At 35.8% G+C, this 11,438-nt stretch overlaps 1 pseudogene; it reads left to right on the top strand.

Moving 5' to 3' along the window:
• The first annotated feature begins 209 nt into the window (after positions 1-209).
• LOC122740019 lies at positions 210-1,428 on the top strand (annotated as a pseudogene).
• The last annotated feature ends 10,010 nt before the right edge of the window (positions 1,429-11,438 follow it).

The following is an 11,438-nucleotide window of genomic DNA, read 5'->3' as shown; positions in this document are numbered from 1 at the left end:
GGCTATACTACACAATGGGGAGTCATATAGCCATTTTGGGTCTGTGAGTCCTTTTATCTTTGACCTTAAATGTGGAACTTTGTTTCCATATCTGCCTCATAATTCTCCCTCTCTTCTTTCCTCATTTAAAGTTGCTGCTGCGAGGTGCACTAGGGACAGTCTTGGACTGAATTGCAGTATCATTGCCGGTTCAGAGGCATTCCAACATCTGCTCTTCATTCCACACTGATATCCATTCCCAGCTTTCTTGGAACCATGGAATCTCCATCTGCTATTTCCTTCTACTACTCTTCCTCTCTGTCTTCCTCCTCTTCCCCCTCCAGGGTGGGCAATGCCCTCACTGACTTTGGCTTTCCCTTAGATAGTGAGGGGGAGTGCAGGGGGCTTTGTGGGCCCAGGTCAGAGACTGGTTGGCCGAAGGGAAATCCAAGACTGGACCCTCTTCGATTTTGCCAACACCCCCTGAGTTCCAGTGGTAATCTGGCTCCATCTTGCATAAAAGAACCTGTCTCAGCTTCTCCCATGGCTGGTTGAGGATTGAAAATATCAAGAGATAGCGAGGAGGATACCTGTCTGAACATCCAAAACCCTGGCACAGAGGGAGATTGTCTCTTTGCTCAAAAGTGTAAGGAGCTGCAAGGATTCATTCGCCCCCTCACAAACCTGCTGAATGGGCTGAAGATGGGCCGCTTTGAGTGAGCATTAAGCAGTTTTCAACAGTGTGGCAGTGGATAGGATTCAGCATATTGTGGGTGTCCTACAGAAGCCCGAGATGGGTGAGCATTATCTAGGGACCTTGCTACAAGTAGAGGTTATGTTGAAGACCTGGTTCCCTCACATAGCTTCCCAGAGGTGGACCCCAGAAGATGGGAAGCACAGGCTTCTATCCAAGCATTTGGCCAGCAACAAGACCTACCCAACTTGTCCCCCAGCTGATATTCCCAGAAAGGAGATAAACCAGACTCGGCTAAGACATCTGGCTCAAGGAAAAGAGCAGTTGCATTCTCAAGAACGGGAACTGACGCAACTCCTCCCGGAATGGCTAGCCATGAACTTGACATGAATCCACACAGCCCCCATTTGCAACCCACGTCTCAGTTCCCTTGGATCAGCTGCCTTCAGCCATAGACTTTTGGGTCCTGAGGCCAGCTTTAAGGTGATCTTCTTCCTTCAGCATAGAGAACAATCGTTTGCACATTCAGCACCTCCCATTCCTGTCCCTCATGCTACACAGTATGTCCTGTTGTCTGTGATGATCCTATGAATCTCCCCAAAGAAGGGGCTCATTGTTTCAGTTTGCCAGTGTCTCTAGCATCCACCCCAGTAACCTCAGAATGGAGGCGTACCCTGCCCTCACTCTGTTTATCCACAGTGGCCAGAGAGATGACAACTAGAATGGATGAGAAACAGGCTCTTCATTTCTGTTGATAGCCCATTTCTCCCCTCCCAACTACAGGACTCTCCTCTCTGCCCTGGTTTCTATTTTATGTTAGGTTTTTATTTTATTTTTTTTTTTGAAGTGTGTATATTTGTGCTGAGGGGATGGAAACTCTCTGTGATTAAAATAATGTTACACCTGAAAAAAAAAAGTTGTTGCTGCTCCATGCAGCGAGGTGCTGGTGAGGTGTGTGTGTATCTGGGGGGGGGAGGGGGCAGATTGGGATGAGATGGAGGAGTATAGAATAAGGTGTGCAACAGAAGAAAAAAAGATTACCTTGTGGCCATTCTAGCAATGAGGCTGTCTAAATTTATTTAGGCTGTTCCTTTTATAACATACAAACCATCATTGCATCCATACTTGAAGCATTTGCGAGTTGTTAGGACCTGATAGAATTTGTACCCTACTAATACTTCAAAAACCCTGTATGTATGAAGCTTTAGTGGAGATAAAACTTGGTAATGACTTACTTTTATAAAGCACTTTAAGATTTTCAAAACTCTTTATCTATGTTTTCTTTACTCTGAAACTGAATTTCCTCATCTGTGAGGTGGAATTAATAATAGTTGCCTTGCCTACCCCACAAAGTTGTTCTTAGTATCAAATGAACTAATCTCTGTGAAAATATCTTGTAAAACCGTAAAGTGCTATAATTTATGAGATCTTATTAGGGAAAAAAAACATGTCTTTTACATTCAGATATTATCTTTGTGACCTGTTATTAATGGACAATGAACTTTGCATGAGTAATTTCCCTGAGTAGTATTGATAAATTTATAGTTACTTATCCATGGTCTTTCCTCTAAAACTCTTCCCAACCAGGTTTTAGGAGAAATGTAGAATGGGGTAGGGTGAAAAGATAAACAACTTCAGACATCGAACCTGGGAACTTCCCTCATTAGTAAGATAGCTTTAATCACCTTAGCTCACCACATACAAAGGAATTAGAATACCTTAGGTTACATAGTCTTTGCTGTGTCACTGATTATTGGAACACATCAACTACTTAATAATCTGTTCCCTAGTTCCCCTTTCTTGCAAAGAGGAATACTAATAAACTGTCTCCTCATTGGACTTTTTTGAGGATAAATGTAAAAGTGTCTGTGTATTGTTTATAACTTTTTGAACAAAAGTGTTCTGTAAGTTCAAAGTATTTACATTTTCATCCAAACATTTCTGTTTAAATGAAAAAAACAATCAACTTTGAATGCTTATGGCACTCTGATTATTATTTTTCCTTGGCATTAATTGTGTTGGCTGCTCAGGTTTGCAACAATACAAAGAAAAGAATTAAAGCAAACTTGGAGCTTATATTCTCTTCATATTTATGAATTTAACTTTCTTCCTTTTTTGAAAACATCAGAATAAGAATAACCCATAACTAATGATGAAGAAAAAAGGCTTTCTGTAGTATATTTTCTGAGCCCAAATTAAACTTTATACAGAAATAAAACTTATATAATAAAGAGTTGGGGTAATCAACCCCCTCAATTCCCCCTTGGTAACTTCCTATAATCTAAGAAAATCATATTTATATTTTATTTAGGTCTTGCAATATTTTACTATGTGAATACCTTATTCTTCACATTATAAGAGCAATAGAGGTGTTTTTTTTTGGGGGGGGTTTGCGGGGCAAAGGGGGTTAAGTGACTTGCCCAGGGTCAAACAGTTAGTAAATGTCAAGTGTCTGAGGCCGGATTTGAACTCCTGAATCCAGGGCCAGTGCTTTATCCACTGTGCCACCTAGCTGGCCCCGAGCAATACAGTTATAAGAATTAAAAATAAACATTATTTAAAAATTAAATTTATCTAAGCAGGTAATATAAGGAAAAGTTGAAATAGGAAAATAAATGGATCACAGTATCAGCCAATTAATCATGTAACCAAGTATTTATTAAATGCCTATTATATATAAGGTACTGTGGTAATCATGAATAATATTGATCCAAAAATAATATTGATCCAAAAATAGAAGAGTTGCTGTCCTTTAGGAGCTTATATTATATCCCTGAAGCCCTGCATAGAGGACATTGGGTACTTGGAAATGTAGTCTAAGCCATGGGGTATTTGCATATAGTTTAACATGTAGGATGCTATATAGCCTACACCTACACATACTCACACACATATACACATTCACAGAGACAAAAACACATAGTCATTCTATACCTAAAATCCTTTAAATGGTGTAACTCTTTTTTTTTTTTTTTTTTTTTTAGTGAGGCAATTGGGGTTAAGTGACTTGCCCAGGGTCACACAGCTAGTAAGTGTTAAGTGTCTGAGGCCATATTTGAACTCAGGTACTCCTGACTCCAGGGCCAGAGCTCTATTCACTGCGCCATCTAGCTGCCCCAATGGTGTAACTCTTAACCAATGGACTTGAAAAGTACTACAAGTAGTATATTCCGTATAGCCTAAAATCTGGGGTTAGTTTATATTCTGTGGTAGAATTGAGATTCTCATAATAATACTCATGTTATTCAGCTATCCATTCATGGATAGATATTGGAAGGAACCTCACACATTAGATTCTTTAAGTCTTTCATGGGATTACATGGTTCTAAAGGTTAAAATTAGAAGAAACATACGAAATTATTTAATCTTAATCCCTTTGTTTTACTTGTGGGAAAACCAAAGGGCAGAGATATATAATTTACTTTGGTTAAAAATAGAGAGGTAGATAATGCAATGGATTAGGCAAGAGAGAATCAGGAGCAATTTAACTTAATTAGCCAGAATTCAATAAAGCTAAAAACAAATTACTTAGGAAAGAACTCTCTATTTGACAAAAACTGAAAATCAGTCCAGCAGAAATTGGGCATAGACCAATAACTTACATACACTATATTTCACAATATATTTTACTTTACAACAAACATTTATTTTTCCAGTTACATTTAAGGGTAGTTTTCAACATTCATTTTCATAAGATTTGGAGTTCCAAATTTTTCTCCCTCCCTCCCTTTCCTGCCCCCTTGAAATGACAGCAACCAGGTTATATATGTACAATCCACAAGTGCTCTTTTTATCAGTTCTTTCTTTGGTGGTGGATAGGAAGCTTCATCATTAGTTCCTTGGGGTTATCTTAGATGATTGCATTGCTGAGAGTAGTTAAGTCATTCATAATTGCTCACTGAACAATACTGCTGTCACTATGCACAATGTCCTCCCAGCTCTGCTCACTTCACTATACATCAGTTCATGAGTCTTTCCAGGTTTTTCTGGGACCATCTTGTTTGTCATTCTGATAGCACAATACCATTCCACCACAATCATATATCACAGCTTCTTCCCTCATTCCTCAATTGATGGGTATTTCCTTGATTCTCAATTCTTAGCCACCAAAAAGAATTGCTAGAAATATTTTTTGTACAATTTCCCCCTTTTCTCTTTTTCATAATACATTTTAAAGGGATATTGTCTTAATATTAAAGATTATATGTTTGCATACACATATACACACACATATACATATACACACATACACACACATATGTATACACACGCACGTATGAAATACATCAGGTCACATACATCTCCCAACTATGGCTAAGAGAGATATTCTTGAACTAACAAAGGGTAGAAGCAATTACAGAAAATATTATAGATAACTATTTCTCCACAAACAAAACTAATCCATTTAGAATAAGTGTAACAATTGCAGTGATGCCACCTGCTGGAGAGTTACTGTCGGAAAGCTCTGCCATGAGGAGAAGGCGTCTGAGGGCAAGCCATGTGGCCTTTCCTTGGTGTCAGGAAGTGACGTTTGCTCATGGGTACTGTCAATCAAGGCTACCAGCCAATTAGCTTGGAGCTGTGTGTGTATGTGTGTTTGTGTGTGTGTGCGTGTGTGTGTGTGTGTGTACGGGATATTCCCAGTTTCACAGGAGGCTTCTGGGAGGAAGAAGGAAGCATTGAGTCTGTTTTATTCCTGACCTTGCCATGGGGATAATGGAGTCTCTTAGAAATAGTTAGATTTTTACCTTTCTCTCTCATCATTAGATCCTAATGCTCTTTAAAAATACTTAAACACTTAAATACTCTTGCTAAAGCTTATAATTTATTGGTGACCACCCATTAAATATTTTAGATGGTATAGCTAGAATTTTAGCCCCTTACAGAAGGAAGCTCGGGCAACAGAGAGCGCAGTTTTCTGATGTCCTTGTTGTGGCAGTGGCTGTGGCTCCTGTATTGGACTGCACAGCCACACTGTGGCCTGTGGCTCTTCAAGGTGCTGATCCATGCTCGTCTGTGAGTGGCGGAAGCCTACCTACCTACAGAAGGAAGCTACTGAATTAGAAAAAATATATATCAAATTTTGCTGATAAAGGTTTGGTTTCCAATGTTTCCAATATATTTAAATAATAAATATATGTATTTATGCATCATATATACAGATATTGTAGATAGTTATATATATGTATATATAAACATAATATATGGAAATATCTGTTTTAAACACATATTAAAGAACAAATATGCTATACGTGATTTTTGTACTTGTTTATTATTTTCATTGATGGTGTGCAAATTTGTGGGAGGATGCTCCCTAAGTTATGAAGGGTAATTTTGTACATTGTTCAAAACGTATTCTTTGTGGTTAATTACAATTTTGTGATTAAGGAATTTAAACAAAAATACATGGTGATCAGCATCCTATTCTCTTTGAAAATAAAATAAAGAAATTCTAATGTATTTCATTTAGTATAGGCAGCTCATTATCTGGTCAATGATAGAAAACATGAAAACTGACAGTATCTTTGCATATGCCTAATTATTACTAAAGCAAAAACTGACCATTGCATTCTTTACTTTTTGAGTTGGTAGTTATTGAAGTAAATTTTAATCATTAATACAGATAAAACTGGGTTTGGCTAAGTACAATTTTATTGTTTGATAAGTAAGTATAATGCCCTATATGACTGAGTATTCAATAATAATTGTCTTTCTTTTTAAAAAGTATATTAAATTTTTTGCATGATTCCCATTTGGCAGCAATATGGTACAGTACAGGGTCAGGAGTCAGAAAGACATGAGTTCAAATGCAACCTCAGATACTTACTATCTGTATGATTTTGGACAAGTCATGTAATTGCTGTTTGCCTAAGTTTCCTCAACTGTGAAATGAGTATTATAATAGCATCTACCTCACAAGATTGTTGAGCAGATCAAATGAGATAATATTGGTAAAGTACTTAGCACAGTGTCTGACATATAGTTTATGTTTCCTTCCCCTTTCCATTTAACTCATTCAATGCACTTCTCATTTAGAGCCCTGAAATCGAAGACAAACCCAGTCCTCCCTCAATCTTCCAAACAAACCAGCTGTGAATCTTACTTTGAACTACTAGGGATTTTACGATGGGGAACAGTTGTTAGTGCAGTAGCAAACAAATTTTAATATGCCAACAATTGCATATAACAGCAATTTATATTTGATGTAAGAAAGGGCCAAAGTTCTAATCCAAATGATTTTAGATCAATCTTCCACCTAATCTGCCTACATTCATCTCTTCTCTTAGAATTTTAGCTATACTTCACTGATTTTTTTTACCAGGATTATGTGATGATTAAAATTATGAGATACATAGTTTCTGAGTATTTTAATAATTTTATTAATAGTCTAGTAGGTTATTAATAAAGGAATGGTCAGTGGGTATCTCTTTCAGACCAAGAAGTCTAATGGCAGTGGGATACAGCTAAATGCTGTTCAAAGAAAATGTGTTTTTGATGGATGCATAATCACCTCTGATTGGCCAATTTAATTTGGAGGCAGGTTATATTAAAACAAGGTCTGATAGCAGACCATATCCATCCCTGGGTTAACTATTCAAAGAGTACCTATCCTCTTTCAAACAAGTTAATAGCCTTTCTAGCTAAACAAAAGTTCTAGCTCCATAACAGGACACAATGGAAATATTCACACCAGACCAAATTCTATGGCCCAATTGCCTTTCTCATTAAAAGAAAGCTCTATCAGATGATGAGTGAGATGAGCAGAACCAGAAGAACATTGTACACAGTATCATCAACATTGAGTGTTGACCTACTGTGATGGACTATATTCTTCTCACCAATGCAATGGTACAGAAGAGTTCCAGGGAACTCATGATAGAAGAGGATCTCCAAATCCAAGAAAAAAAAAAGAAAGAAAGAACTGTGGAGTATAGATGCTGATTGAACCATATTATTTCTTTTGTTTTGGGTGCTGTTGGTTTTTTTTTTTCTTTCTATTTTGAGGTTTTGCATCACTGCTGATTCTTTCTCTTGTAACAGGATTAATGCAGAAATAGGATTAATGTTATTATGTGTATATATATGTGTGTGTATATATATATATGTATATGTATAGAGATATATAGATATAACCTATATCAGATTACCTGCTGTCTAGGGAAGGGGCGAGGGAGGGGTGGGAGGGAGAAAAATCTGAAATTGTAAAGCATGTATAAACAAAAGTTGAGAACTATCTTTACATGTAATGGAAAAAATAAAATACATCATACATTAAAAAAAAAAAAAAAGAAAGCTCTATCTCCTTAACAGGGAACAATGCAAATCTTTGCACCAGACAAAATTCTATGGCCCTAACAAGACTTTAGAAGAATCGCTCTTATCTTATCAATATTCCTAGAGGTTTATACTATTACCAGGGCCAAAAAGAATTGATTTTATCTTATCAAGAAGGACTTTGGAATGGGGGAAGTAAGGACTGGGGAAGTCAGCACTGAATCTCCAAGATATTGGTTGCAAATAATCATTTCTCACAATGGATTGAACATCCAAGATATTTGTTACAAATAATCTTTTCTCATAATTATAGCAAAACAGTTTTCTGCTAATATTGTATCGATTAGAACCCTAAGTAATTCTTTGGTTTAGTTTATGTTGCGTTTCATAGTCTATTAAAAATATATTATTGTCTCCTCCTTGCCCTCTTTGTGTGAAAGGAAATATTGTTGATTCTTCATTACCCTAATATTAAATTATATATCTTAGTTCATATTAGCAGTATATACTTGTGATAATTTCAATTTATAACAGTAATTTTAAAAATAATGCTGATCAGTGGTCTGATTCATTTTGCTTGATATTTAATTCTTTCTAATTAAGGGCTATATGCCCCTTCTCTTTCACATGCAAAATTGTATAGATGATCAGAGAACCAGAGTATCTTATTTTTGCAAAGAATTACAGGTTTTCTTTGCCATAACATCTAGTATTAGATGACATAGATTTTTGTCTATGAAATAAAAACTGATGAAATAATTGAGTTGCTTCAGGGATTAGTAATACTTTGAAAAATGATGGGACCTATCCCTAGAAGAGAAGATGTCTGCAGAGAAGTGGAAGATGTCAAAAGGGGAACGAGCTATCCCCAAATCTAGGAGAGCTGTGACTGTCCATATTAATAATCTATTTGTGTTTATCCCTTGCTCTTTAGACTGTGAAAATATGATTGTGGCTTTTCCTAAACTTTATTTTTTTTTCTTTTCTATTTCCCCCAATAATTAAACAAATTTGGCTGGTGGAATAGTCTCTCATTGATATTATGCTTCCAACTATTAATTTAAATTCAGTGCTCTAATTATTGTTTTTATACATTTGAATTTTGCAATTGTACAACTTTTCCTCATTTCAAACACACTAAAGAATCAAACATATCAATATGAGGTCTGGTAATGGAAGCTGTTATTTTGGTAAGTTCCTTAAGCACAGGAACTATATCATATCTTCTATCCCACATATACTGTACCGGACACAAAATAGTTACAGAATAATTATTTGTTGATTAATTATTTAAATGTGCTAGCAAGTTAAAAGTACTTATTAAAGTAGCTAAATCTTTTATATTCACATTTGTGATAATGATAATGGACATTTATATGATGTTTAAAAGCTTACATCATATTTTTATATACATTATAAAATTTTATTTTTATTCCAGTGAAAATAATGACTCTAATAAGATGATATTTTGTAAAGAGCTACCAAATAAGAAGACTGAACTATACACATTTCATAAGAGATTCATGATGTACTTAATAATCATCCTCATACTTGCATTTCACATATGAACTGTCTAACAACTGTTGAATATCACAACTGATTAAACATTTTCCCAAATCTTCTTGGTCTTCTTTTTCTGATTATATTCCTCTAGCCCTGGCTTTGTAACATTTACATGAAATAAGCCTGCTGAAACCACTCATAGTGTTGTAAATTTTCCAAAGCTTTCTTTTAATCATTTGTTAAACTCTGGAGCAACATTTGGTCCTGCAAGATTTTAAAATGTGTATTGGTTATCATTTGAGCTTTTTCCCAAATGCAAAATTGTTGCTTTTGCTTTTTTGAGATACTTAAATGAGTTCAAGTTGTTTTTATATGTATCATTTAATTTGATTCTTATAGCAACCCTCTGATGTGAGTAGTTTAAATATTATCTCCATTTTGCAGATGAAGAAACTATGTCTCAGTGAAACTAAATTATTTGTCTATACTCACAAAGCTAGTAAATAAAAAGGGGCAGGATTCAAACTCACTATTCTGGTTACCATGCCATCTTGCTGATCAAAATATATAACAAGGGTTGAAAACATATAAGAAATAAGCAGTTTTCTCTATCATGCAAATAATGACTTTTTGAAATATAAACAAAAAGGTACAAATTAAGCAACTAAATGTGATATATCAAATAAATATGTTAAGTACCAGGACAGTGTTAATCATGACTCCAGCAGATGATAATAGTTCTAGAACTGAAAGGCACCTCAGAGTCCATGTAGTCCAATCTCCATATGTAACAGAAGAAAAAGGTAGGGAAGATTATAAAGAGTACTTGAAAATAAACCTTTTGACTCCAGACTTAGCCTTTCCCCCTATCCCACACAGCTCCACCCTTGGTTCTCAGAGGTTATGTCAATATAATACAATCTCTGTTAGGCCACTAAGATGGCATATGGGTCCAAAATATATGAGACCTAAAAGGTATAAACTTAATTGTTGTTAATCAATTTTGCTTGATATATCTTATTTGCTTACTTGTTTCTCCTCAATTGTTTTTTTTTCTTTTCTTTTCAAATCAAATATTTACTCAACCACATCAAGCTTCATTTTTTGCTTTGGGTGAAATACCCAACCTCCATCATAGGTGATATACCAAGATTTGACCCCATCACTCCAACAATGCCTTCACTATCCCCCTGCCAACGTTGAATACACTTGATATCTTTACTTCTTCTTCTCATTTGCTTCTCAATCTCCTACCATTTTACTCCTACCTCATGATTCAACTGAAACGTTTTTTCCATAATATCAATGATCTCTTAATTGACCAAACTAAAGACCTTTCCTCAATCTTTATCTTTCTTTACTTTCTTTGAAAATATTGACCACCCTGGGCAGCTGGATGGTGCAGTGGATAAAGCACCAGCCCTGGATTCAGGAGGACCCAAGTTCAAATCTGGCCTCAGACACTCGACACTAGCTGTGTGACCTGGGGCAAGTCACTTAACCCTCATTGCCTCCCCCACAAAAACAAAATCAAAATATTGACCACCTGCTAGGAAAAAAAAATCTACTCAGAATAGTTGGAAAAAGAATGAATGATTTTCTCTCCCAAACTTGCCTTTCTTCCTAACTTACTCATTTTATCAAAAGTCTCACAATCCTGGCAATTAAGTTACCCAGGTTCTCCAGCTTTTTTTTCTTTTTCTTTTTTTCATTATTTCTCTTCACTGTTTACCATTCCTCAAATCCATTTTTTGCCAAATGTTCTCCATAGCATTTCTCCCATCCAAATCCCTCTTTCCACTCAGCCATAGCATGTTTTCAGGCCCTCATCACTTTTTATCATGAACTGTTGTAATGGATTCCTAATTGGGTTACCTACTTCCTGTTTCTCCCATTTCCATTCCATACCACAAAAAGATGATAAAACGATATTCCTAAGTAATATATCTGATTATGCTATTCTCCTGCTCAAGAAACATGAGTTATT

This window comes from Dromiciops gliroides, chromosome 2 (assembly GCF_019393635.1).
Source record: "Dromiciops gliroides isolate mDroGli1 chromosome 2, mDroGli1.pri, whole genome shotgun sequence".
Lineage (NCBI taxonomy): Eukaryota > Metazoa > Chordata > Mammalia > Microbiotheria > Microbiotheriidae > Dromiciops > Dromiciops gliroides.
Note: the sequence above shows the minus strand (reverse complement) of the source record. Positions and strands in the feature narration are given on the sequence as shown.